The sequence below is a fragment of the Balaenoptera physalus genome, assembly GCF_965194825.1.
Source record: "Balaenoptera physalus genome assembly, chromosome: 13".
NCBI classification, from domain to species: Eukaryota; Metazoa; Chordata; class Mammalia; order Artiodactyla; family Balaenopteridae; genus Balaenoptera; species Balaenoptera physalus.
This window is the reverse complement of record NC_138892.1, coordinates 38,468,269-38,481,175: the sequence shown is the minus strand read 5'-3', so window position 1 is coordinate 38,481,175 and position 12,907 is coordinate 38,468,269. Positions and strand designations below refer to the sequence as shown.

At 35.9% G+C, this 12,907-nt stretch overlaps 1 protein-coding gene across 4 annotated transcripts in view; it reads left to right on the top strand.

The window, feature by feature from the left end:
• ACSS3 (acyl-CoA synthetase short chain family member 3) overlaps positions 1-12,907 on the top strand; it is a 148,239-nt gene that overhangs the window by 15,401 nt on the left and 119,931 nt on the right. The window lies entirely within an intron of this gene.

The window sequence follows — 12,907 nt, the reverse complement described above, 5'->3', positions numbered from 1 at the left end:
GGTGCTAACACACAGGAAGGTGAAGAAAAGACAAGTAACAAAAAAGAGAATAAAGAGACATAATGGGCTTGGTTAGCACCAGCTGGATAATGAACTCTTGGATAATTGAGCAGGCTGCACTGTATCCAAGTTTCAAATTATCGAAATGTGAATGGAAAATGTTTTATCTATGATATGATATGTAGATAGTGGGAGAATTGGCAAGGATAGAGCAAAAATGTAGTTTGTGACCTTGGTCTTAGATTTTTTGAGGATAAAACTAGGGAAAAACAAAATTTTGTCTACTTTTCTTTTTTTATTAATTTTTATTGGAGTATAGCTGCTTTACAATGTTGTGTTACTTTCTGCTGTACAGCAAAGTGAATCAGCTATACGTATACATATATCCCCTCTTTTTCGGATTTCCTTCCCATTTAGGTCACCACAGAGCATTGAGTAGAGTTCCCTGTGCTGTACAATAGGTTACTTAATGTTTTAACTTACACTCAGTGGTATCTTGTTAGTTAAGTTGGATTTAGTTTCTGTCTATGTGTAAAGTTGTTTTGGTGAGAGTGAAGGTGGGAAATTGGAGGGGATATAACTGGCTTAGGTAAAAGAGCAGAGGTTTTATAATCACAAAGCCTAGGTTTGAGATCTAAGTTTTGAATTACTTTTCATTGACATTTTTTATTCAAAAGTAATTCTGATTGAAATTTAGGTTTATGCTTTTCCCCCACAAAGGTGCAGTATTACTTTGTTTTAATTAGATAAACTCAGGAAAGCCAAAATAGGTGGAATATCAATTATAGTTCAATATCTAAATAATTCTTAGTATATATCTTGGTATAGTCGGTATATTTCCCTTCAGTCTTTTATTTATTTTCTTTTAAAATGTTTATTTTGGAATAATTGTAGACTCATAAGAAGTTGCAAAAATAGCACAAAGAGGTCATTTGTACCCATCACTCAGCTTTCCCCAATGGTAACATCTTACATGACTATAGTACATTATCAAAACCAAAATTGACATTTGTACAATACAGTTAGTTAGACTGCAAACCTTATTCAGATTCACCACCAGTTTTTGTACACACATAATTTTTGTATGTGTATGTGTTGTGCCTTTTAAAAATCTATTATCTCTGTTTGTCAGTCTGTTTGACTCTCTGGGTCTCTATTTTTGTTCTTACAGAAAAATGGAATTACACTGTTCATATTGTTTGATAACTCATTTTCCCACTTGGAATAAGTTGTGATGTTTCCATTCCTCTTTTCTTCTATTTCATGATTTTTAGTGTATGCAGAATATTTAAACATATTGGGTGAATGTAAGATTATTTATTTCACAATCCCTTCCTGTTGATTTTTAGGTGGTTTCTCTTTACTTGCAGAAATACTTGCTTTTTTGGACACAGCGTTCCAAAGATTTCTCTGTCCCTGTGTCTCACTGTCCATCTGTCTCTCTCTGTTTCTTTCTTTCCTTCTTTCTTGCTGATGAATTCTTAGAAGATTTCTGGGTCAAAGAGAAATTATACACTTTCTGATGTATATTGTCAAAATTTTTCGCCAAAAATATTAATAAATATTGTGAATAAGACTCCACAGTCTTTTTCCTTACGAAACATTTAGAGAATAAATAAAGGTAATAATTTAGTGGACACTGAACATTGGGCGTTGTAAAATCTTAACATTGTGTCACATTTGCTTCAGATCGCTTTATTTTAAGCAGTAAAACAAACAAAATTGATGCTCCCTGTGTATCTCCCTCAATTACATAGTCTTTATAGAAACAATCTCAGAATAATTTACAAGGCTCAATGGGAAGAAAACGTTCTTTTTAGACCTTCTAAAATGATTGATTGTATTCTTCTACTTTAATAAGAGCTTGTATAGAACATCTCTCTGTGGACATGAGCTAAGTGTGCAGAATGAGTTAATGAATGTGATGTCTGCCTTCTGGGAGCGTCAGCTGTAGAGGACAGTTTCATCAGAACATTGCAGCGTATCATTCTGCCTGAGTTATAGCCTTAAAGAGAGAGAAATGGATAGTTAAGATGAAGATGTAATATGAACACAGAAAAAATGTGCAGTCCTAAAGTCCTAAGGTTTAGAACACATTAGTTTCAATCCTTACCTATTTCTCCCCTCTCTTCTTCCCATTTCTCCTTAACCAGAGCAAGATGACACTATGTCAACAAATTGGCTTTCTCCTGCCCTGCATGGTGCTGGGGCTGCTCTCTCTTCTCCTTTCTCCCTCTTCCCCTTTCCTTTTTGTTCCTTCTTCATCACGTTGTCATGGCTATCATCAGGATTAAATGCTAAAAGGCATCTTCTCTCCCTTCCAACAAATATCGGTTCGCATTGGAGGGTGTACCTCCTCTTCTGCCCCCTCCTGATTCCCTGGATGGTTCTGAGGTTTCAGGGTTACCTGCTTAGGGTCCCCATGGGCATCCTGCTCTCTGTCTGGTTTTCTAGGAACCTGCTCTGATTTGGAGTTTGGTTCCTTATGAGCTCATCATGACCTGTTTCTGAGTTGGTTGGTTGAGGACCACTGCTCCAAAGAGTGTCCTAAGTAGCTCTCTTGAATAGGGCTGACTGATGAAGTTTACTTTCCTTTAGAATGTACTTTTAAACGTATATTTATTGGGGATTATATTTAAATTTTAATAAATATACGCTTTGAAATTTAAACATCTCGATCTTCACTTTTACATTTGACCTTTAGTTTTAATTATACTTTTATCTTTTCCTTGTTTGAATTAAGCTGAATCCCATTTCCTTTTGCTTCAATTCTTTGTTTTTCCTGCATTTCCTCTAGAATAAAAATAAAACAAACAAGATAAAATTGTGTCCTCATCTTCTGATTTGAATTTAGCTGCCAAGCATGACTCACAACCTGGGGATCTTTAGGATCATTCATTCATGCCTTCTCTCTCTGTTGACAGTGGATCCAGTTCAGATAACAGGTATTGATTTCTTGAAAGTCTTTCTTTTTATTCTTTTTCCTGTTGGCTGCATTTCTCATCACTGGCAATTCACTCAGTTTTAATCCGAGATGATCTGGCAGAGGTGTAGATGCCTGGGCTGTCCTTTCATGTGGAGATGGGGGCAATCTGTGGCGAAAGCTGGTGGGATGGGGCTAGGTTCTGAGTGTACTCATGTGGAAAGTATCAGTAGGGCTAAAGAACATATTTCTCTTCGCGTTATGTTTCTCTGTTAAAATATTGTCCTATAGAGAGATGTGCTTTCCAACTACTTTTACAAAAACAATATCCTAGTGGTTCAATTAACATGAGGTTATTATGCTGCCCCAAGTAAGCAGTTACCCAATTTGGAGGGTTTCCTGGAACAGTCAGTTCATAGTGCCCAAGGCCAAGTACCTGTAATTTAGATGGGATGTCACAGTGTGAACAAAGCAATATGATGCTCTCTTAAAAATGCTTAAAGCCTTCTCTGTTTGTGTGCAATAGTAGTCTTTTGAGTGAGTCATTGTTTTTGCTGAGCAGTTACCTCATGAGACTCTTTTACTTATTTGTGTTAATGTGTCAGAAGAGTACTACTTCAAATCACATTCATTCACACTTGTAACATTTATTTAAAAATAATTATCGAGGGACTTCCCTGGTGGCACAGTGGTTACGAATCTGCTGCCAATGCAGGGGACACGGATTTGATCCCTGGTCCGGGAAGATCCCACATGCCGCGGAGCAACTAAGCCCGTGCGCCACAACTACTGAGCCTGCGCTCTAGAGCCCGTGAGCCACAACTACTGATCCTGCATGCCACAACTACTGAAGCCTGTGCGCCTAGGGTCCGTGCTCCGCAACGAGAAGCCACCGCAATGAGAAACCCATGCACCGCAACAAAGAGTAGCCCCTGCTCACTGCAACTAGAGAAAGCCCGCGTGCAGCAACGAGGACCCAACACAGCCAAAAATAAAATTGATTAATTAATTAAAAAATGTTAAAAAAATAAAAATAATTATTGAGTATTTGCTGTGTGCCATTAATGAGCTAGCACATGGTCTTTGCCCACAGGAAACAGTGTCTAGTGAGGGTATAAGAATTACTCAAATTAGCACACAGACATGGAAAATTGGAAATTCATCATATTTTCCCTGGAGTGGGAAAGCACTGGGTTCCAGTGTGCCATGTGTTAGTTTGATAATTCTGGGAAGTTATTTGACCTCTCTAAGCCTCATTTCTCATCTGTAAAATAGGAATAACATTGTCTTCCTGAAGGGGTAGTGCGTGGATCAAATGATTTACCAAACTCAGTTTAAATTACCAAACTCAGAACCTGGCACATTATTGGTAATTAACAAAATGTTATTCCCTCTCTTACTTCAAAATTATGTATTTTTCTTTCTTATTTCAGGTGTCCCTTAAAGAGAACATAAACCTGATACACAGAGATGATGTGACCTCAGTTTTCTTTGATACACCCTTCTTCCTACTTCTAGCTCCTTTGATTTGTTTCTATACCTCCCCCACATTTTTTTTTTTTTTTAAGTTCCTGTGACTTTCTAGGCTAGTCAATAGATCCTAACTGATTCTGTTTCCCCGTTTGCATCCCAAGAGTGACCTGAAATCCCTTTCTGAAGAGGGCATTCCCCTTTAATGGCCTCCCCTTCCTTAATGAGGTTTTCAGGGCTTTTAAGGTAAGGTTTGCACTGGTCTTTCTTGCCTTAGCTCTTGTTATGCTCCCACCCCAAAACACACATCTCTTCTTTCAGCGGCACTGATGCACTTAGACTTCCAAAACAGAACCTGAACTTTGCCCTGTTTTTTACTTTCCCACTTGCCAATGCCATTAAAAAACAAACAGTATTTCCATTAGTTTTCAGTCCCTATCCCCTCAGCTACTTTCATGTTTCACCCTTCTCTTTTAATAAAATTCAGTTGAAAGATTTGCACAGGATAAGAGGAGCTAGAACATTCCCCTTCTCTTTACATGCTAACTTCTTGGCCATGTTGTCTATTCTCCAGGTCCTCCTCTCCCTTACACTCTTGCATCCACTGAAAGGTGGCCTCAGGCCTCATCACTCTACCCAAATTACTCTCCCAAAGATCATCAGTGCCTATTTGTTGCTTAATTCTATGGATTGATTTGAAGTCCTTACCTTGCTTGGTCTCTCTATAGTATTTAACTCTGGGGACCACATCTACCTCTTTGAAATTCCCCACAGCTGTGTTGTTCAATATAGTAGCCAGTAAGCCATCTGTGGTTATTTAAATTTAAGTTTAATTAGAATTAAATAAAATTTAATTTACGTTGGCTAATGATGCTATTGAGTATTTGAAAGGTGGCTATTGCAACTGAAAAACTAAATTTTAAATTTTATTTACTTTTAATTAGTTTGAATTTAAATTTAGCCAGCCACTTGTGGCTAGTGGCTACCCTGTTGAGCAGTGGAGATATGAAACACTTCCATCATCACAGAAATTTCTATTGGACAGGGCTTCTCTGGAGCAAGGATTGGAAGAGTTTTTCTTTAAGGTGCAAACTGGTAAATATGTTTGGCTATGCAGGCCAGATAGGTTCCATTGCAGCCACTCAATTCTGCTGCTGTCAAGCAAAGGCAGCCACAGAGAATATATAAACAACTGAGTGTGGCTGTGTCTCAATAAAACTTTATTTACACAAACAGGTGGTGGTCCAGATTTGGCATGAGGCTAGGGTTGCTGACCCTTCTAGAGTCCTGGTTTCTTTGATAGATACTTTTTTCATTCTCTTCCTGTTTTTACTCTAAAAATTTTCTTTTCATTCTTCTGTATTTCTCAGATCTCTCCCTCATGTCCATCTTTATCATCACACTTGATTATTGCAAAAACTCTCTTATCAGTCCTCTCTCCTCTTGTCCTGCTCCAGCTCATTGTACCCATTGCTACAAAAGTGTTCTTTCATAATTCGTCTAAGCCAGGTGCTCGTTTGTAAATGTATGTAGTGATAGTAATCACCTCATAGTATTATTGAAAGGAGTCAATGACATGTATATAAAATTGTGCTCATGGTGGGTGTAGAGTTCTCTCACATTAACTCATCCACACAGAATAGTGGTTGTGACTCAGAGCCTGACAGCCTGACATCCAGTCCCAGCTTGTCACGCTCCAGTGTGGACCTCAGATAGGCCACTTAACTTCTCTATACCTCAGTTTCCTCATCTGTAAAATGAGGGTGATATTCGTATACACACAGAGTTGTTAGGAGAATTAAATGAATTAATTTGTATTAAATGCTCATAGTATTGTCTTGGTACAGAGTAAGTGCTATGTAGTTGGTTTTTATTTTATTTTCCTAGTTTCATAGATGAGGGAAGAAAGGCCTAGACATGTTAATTTGCCTACAGTCATACAGCTAGTAGACAACATGTCTGAGATTTGAACTTTGGCCTTTGACTTTAAAGCCCAAGCTGTTAACTATTGATTCATTCCTTACAACATCCAGCCCTCTCCTTACCACATATCTGTAGTTGGAATTAATCTCTTTTTTATTGTGCTTTCACCATACTTAGTTTGTACTTCTGTCAGGAAATTTGCACATTTTGCTTCTTATTATAGTTATTGCAAATTAGTCTGCCTTTCAGAGTGGAGAACATATACCCAGTTATATTTTTTCCCCTTCCTTCACAGTCTCAGTTCTAATCAACAACAAAGCTATTTACTGTTAAATTTGTTGAACAGAAAAATGTTTTAAAAGGATTATTGACAGTTAATATTGGGGGTTATAATCTGCCATAGTCTTCTTATAAAATAATGAATTATCAATTATAAAGATTATATGTTCATCACTATTTTAGTGTATAGATTTAGTGTTTTAGTATACAGATAACCAGATGTATTCATCATCTTTGAATTGTTCTCAGTATGTTGGCTTCAGGTTTATTTAACTTTTGAAAAAGAGCTTGGAGTTTGTTTTTGTTTTTTTCTGAAACTGTGATGAAATGAAGACCCACATAGGAGGTCATCAAGGAAGGAAATTATAATCTGATCTGAAGGAAGTAAACTCATATCAGAAGGTAAATTATAAGTTAGACTTTCCAGTTATTTAATAATGAAAATTTGCAGGGTACAGATAGCAGCTGAGAGTACAGAGAGGGTTACAACATTGTCACCACTAAATATGGTTGTGCTGTAGGAAGCTTTCAACAGTTATTTTATGCAAATTAAAATATGGCAGTTTGTGAAAGAGTTTCATAGGCCACACTGTTGAAAGTATATTAAATCAATTTTATTCTTGGCAAAGGAGGCAGTGGTGGAATTGAGAGGAACATTTTAGACTTTACCAATTTGACTTTACATTGCTGGGTAATCAAATCCACAGAGTAAATGCTATCAATTTTCCCCTGACACAAGGATTTTTTTTTTTTGAGTGTCAGCGTTTTATTTCCTTTTGTAATGTTTGAAAACTGACTTAATAAATACATGCTTAAAAAAGAAAATTTAGCCCTCAACAGAGGGGAAGTTGATGGTTATAGGAATTGATGGGAACAGAAGAATCATGTGAAAATTTGACAGTAGCTTTTTCTGGCATCCAGAGGTCAAGACCATGGCACTTGTCAGGCTCCCTACCTCTTAAAAATCTTTCAGACATCCACCCACATTCACTGACTTAGCCCATTGTGTGGGCCAAGTACACACTCCAGTCTAACTCATTTGATGAAGAAAGCCAAAGTCAGATGCAGGGTAGGCTAGAATCAAATATTAGGAAAGACAGAGAAGACTTAGGGTAAGCTAAAGTGAAGAACAGAAGAAATACAACTCAAGGCAGATTTCTTCCAAAGAGCTGAGTCCAAGGTTTTATGCTAGATGTAAGCTAGCAGGGGTTGATGAGAAAAAGGCAAAGGAAAATAGAAAATTATGTCCAGGTCATCTAGAACGAATTTCAGAACCTTTCTTTTTTTCTGAGCCCCTTCTGAAGACCCTCAGCCCCACCTCTGTGAACTCAGTCACTGATGATGATGGCTCGTCTCTGACTCCTTTTCAAGGAATCTAACATTACTGTAGTGACTATAGAATTACACTAGCTGAGATTCCTCCTGTTTCGTTTGTCCTGGAATGCATCCCTTTGCCTTTTAAATTATGAAATATGACAATTTTAAAGCTTGTTTGAATTTGTGAAAATTTATGGATCTTAAGACTTTTGTATCAGGATAGATGAAGTTATGCTGCAGGACTAAACAACACTCAAATCTCCCTGTTTTAAAATAGCCCAGGAGTATCTCACTTATACTACAGGTTTATCTTGGGTTACCCAAGAGATTTGCTCCATGCCATCCACCCTCACTCAAGGATATAAGCTAATAGTGCAGTTGCCATTTGGAGTATCCTTGTGGCAGGGAGAAGAAGTTGTCAGCATGCATTCGCTCTTGAAGACTCCTTGCATTACTTCTGTTGCCATTTCATGGGCCAGAGCAAGCCACATGGCCACACCTCATTTCAAGTGGATATGAAAGTGCAGTCTTACAAGTGCCTGGAATGAGGACAACCCAAATGATATGGACAGCAGGAATGATGACCACAAATTTATGACAGATCTCTCTATGTGATTTGAAGATTCTATCTAGCTATTTATTATTGACTGTTCAGCTGCTTGAGGTTAATACTGGTGAGAAAAATAAAAAGAATGAAGTTTTTATGGTCCAAATTTTAGTTCTTAAAACTGAGTTTAGATGTTGTAAGTGTAAGAAATGCTTCTTTTTACCAGAAGAATATTCAAGAAGATGTTTTTATTAAATTAGAATGTTTTTCATTAATGGTAGTTATACTGATTATAGAGTTGATGATTCAGTCACATTAGGAGACAAGCCATCTAGACTGTTAAAGCTTTTAATGTTATTTAAATATATATAAATCATGTATTCAATATATAAATACATGCTCATAAAAATTAAATAACAGGAAGTACGTATCATATAAAAATATAGACCATCCCTTCTCCATACTGTCCCCCAACTTTCTCTTGCCCAGAATTTACTACTGTTAATACTTTCTTGTCCATTTTCCTAGACTCCTTCTTGTGCTTTTATGCAACACAGAGATGAACACATAAGCAACTTGCTTTGGTTAAGTTAAAAGTACATTTTGGAGATAAGTATATATATCCACTCCTAAATTGCTGAACTTATTTATTTGCTTACCAACTTTACGTGAGAATGCCAATTTCTCTTTTCTTTCACCAACAGTGTGTATTATATTTTTATACCAATCCAGTTTAGAAAAATGGCATCTCGTTATTGTTTTAATGTTCATTTTCCTGATGTTTGTAAGACTGAGCACCGTTTTTATGCTTATTGGCCATTATCATTTTTTTTCTCTGTGGATAGTGTGCTTAAATTCTTTGCCTATTGGATTTAAAAATTTTTTCTTATTGACTTGTAGGAACACTTTAAGTATTATTGAAGTTGCAAATATACCTTTCCTCTTGTTATTTATATTGAGAATATGCCCTCCCCACACCTCAGCTTTATTTTGTCTTCTAATTCATATACACAGACATACATGCACACACATACACATAATACACACACATGCACACACACACACATGCTCATCTGAGTGTCAAGATTCAGCAGGCAGCTGAGTACATTTCAAAACCCAAGTCAGGATCCTTTTTCACTTGTCAATGAATACAGGTTTTGATTGCTAGAGTCATTCTTCCTGTAATTGTTTGAGGGCGAAGAGGGGATTTCCAGCTGGCAATTGTATGTAGAGTTTCTAGGCCTCTTAGAAGTTGTACAGAGCCTTGTTCCTATTTTACAGGTCCTGAATCTTTGGGACGATCATCCATGCAGAAATTATACTTATTTTAGAAAGACTCTAGACAGGTTAAATAGTGTATGATGTGTGTGTGTTTGATTATGTCTTAATTTTCCATCTAAACACCAATGCCCATTCTTTATTGCTACCTCCCTCTGACCTGGGAGTTATTTCAGAGTTTTATTGAGAGAGGATTTTGGTGAGCCTTTGTATTTCCTTCTTCGGGTTTATAGGTTCCTCATGAATGTAGAGTATTCTGTGGTATGGTTCTATAAATTTTTCTACACCTTCCTTTTCTTTCTTTTAACTTAGCAATATATAAAATGTCACAGAAATCTTTCAGTACCGTACCCTTGGATCTGTCATGTTTCTCATGATTTCTGGATTGAGCAGTCACTTTGCTCCTATCTGTTTTATATGTTAAAAATTTTTTCCAGTGTTCTCATCTGGGGGTAGCACCATTTCTAGTGGCTCCATATTGCTTTCAATTTTATTTCAGGTTTATATTTTTTTCTGTTATTCAAGTAGGTTATGGGGTACATTCAGGTTGCTTCCAATTTTCTGCAGAAGGAATTCAGGGCAGGGGTTGGGTAGGATAAAGAGTATGAAGTTATTTTCCTTTTTGCAACAGAATTAAATCTGACTGAGTTTAAAAAGAGAGCTAGTCAAAGACTCTATTGGTAGAACATTCCAGTAGTTATATCTAGTAGCTATATAGCCCTGACAAAGGTGCTGATATATGTATGTGTGTGTGTGTGTGTGTGTGTGTGTATATATACATATATAAAATACTAATACATATGGGAAGAATGGAGCATCACAAATGAATGAGGACAGTAAGGATTAGTCAAAAAATGATGCTTGGCAAATTGACTACTGATAAATAAATATAATCGTACTGCCACGTCATAATATATATATATCTATATATAATATATATACACACATATCATAGCACATGTATATAATATATAACAGATTTTACGTACAGATTGTATACATATATGAATAAATTAATGGTACATTTAAGGCATCAATATAAAAAAATCAGAAGAGAGTAGTATGAAGAAGAGAAGAGAGTAGTATGAATTATCAGAAGAGAGTAGTATGAATTATCTTAGAGGGAAAAAATGTGAAGGAAAATTATGAGTTTATTTGACTACATACAAATTTAAAATATCTTTATATCAGGAAACACTATGAATTAAAATTAGTGAATAAACTGAGAATATAATTTGTAACAATGTCAGACTTAATTCAATGTCCTATATAAAGAGCTTTTAAAAATAGGTAAGACATTGTGTTTAATACTAGTAATCACATAAACCAAAATTAAAACTTCTAAAATTGCTTCTAAAATTGAAGAAGATTGAGAAGAATCTGTGTTTAGAGGAGTGTGATAAAATGAACTTTCAGGTAATGCTGACGGTAATATAAATTGATTCAATATTTCCAGAAAGCAGTTTGGTTGTTTGATGTGTGAAAGTGTGTGTGTGTTTGATTGTAGGAATCTTGCTGGCATATGTAATAAAAAGCAATGTGACCAATATTTCTCTACAAGAAACATCATCCTGGGATCATTTAAAATGATGAAAATATTGTGAAAAGCAATTTGCAACAATGCAGGATAACTTTGTGCTTAAATAGTGCTGCAGAGGCTATTATTGAACAGCAGTTGAATGGACTATTATGCCTTCATTAAACGCATTCTAAGAATTTTTCAGATCATTGGAAAAAACTCATAATGTACTCTTAAACATAGAGGCAAAATATTTACATATAGAAACAATAAAATACTCCAAAGTATATTTTCTCAGTTTTCCGCAGTGAGCATTAGTTATTTTAATAATCTGGGGAGACAAACCATTTAAAACCTTCTCATAAATTTAGAAGGGGTAGTGAAGAGACAGCACATAGAAGGCATTCAGTTGACCTTTACTGAAATGATTTGATTTAAAATGAAATAAGAATCTTCTCATAGTAGAAAAATCAAATCTTTGAGCCAGGAGGCCCTTTGCAGGTCACTTGGTCCAGTCATCTGCAGTAAACCAGTCCTTAAATTTAGCCAATTTATAGCAGTATATTCATTATCTATAACCATCTCTGGAGCCATGCCAATGTGTTACTTTCTGCAACAGTTCTTGCTTAACATTGCTTGCAGGCGTTTCCCTCTGTTTGAATTTCCTTCCTGTCTGTCCCAAAGGGTACCCTTAAAATTCTTTAAGTTTCTTTAAGGGCATCCTTCAAAAAGAAAATGCTAGGGTACAAGTAATTTAAATATTAAACCACCCAAAATTTGCAAATAATTGGAAAGAAAATCTGAAGTTCTTTGAGTATTGCCTGTAGAGTTACTGCTGTTTGATGTTCATGGGGTTGGTTCCATAATATGCTGCCTTTAGCAAGTTGCTGTCAGATGAGTTTCCTCATACATAAAATGGGGTTTACAATAGTACCTACCTCATAGGGTAGGTTTTTTTTAAGTTGAAGTGCAGTTGATGTACAATATTGTGTTATTTTTCAGCTGTACAACATAGTGATCTGACAAATACATTATGAAATGATCATCGTGATAAGTCTAGTAACTGGCTCCATACAAAATTACTGCAGTATTATTGACTATATTACATCCTTATGTAGTATACTACATCCCTGTGACTTATTTATTTTATAACTGGAAGTTTGTGTCTCTTAATTCCCCTTCACATATTTTGCCCAAACCCCTATCCACCTCCCCTCTGGCAACTACCGATTTGTTCCCTGTATCTGTATGTCTGTTTCTCTTTTGTTTTGTTTGTTAATTTGTTTTGTTTTTTATATTCCATATATAAGTGAGAATATATGGTATTTGTCTTTCTTTGATGTATTTCACTTAGCATAATACCCTCTAGGTCCAATGGCACAATTTCATTCTTTTTTATGGTTGAGTAATATTCCAGGTTGTGTGTGTGTGTGTGTGTGTGTTTGTGTGTGTATGTATATGTATCTTCTTGATCAACTCAACACATCTATTGATGGACATTTAGGTCGATTCTGCATCTTGGCTATTGTAAATAATGCTGCAGTGAACATAAGGGTGCATATATCATTTTGAATTAATGTTTTTATTTTCTTCAAGTAAACACCCAGAAATGGAATTGCTGGATTTTATGGTAGTTCTGTTTTTAAGTTTT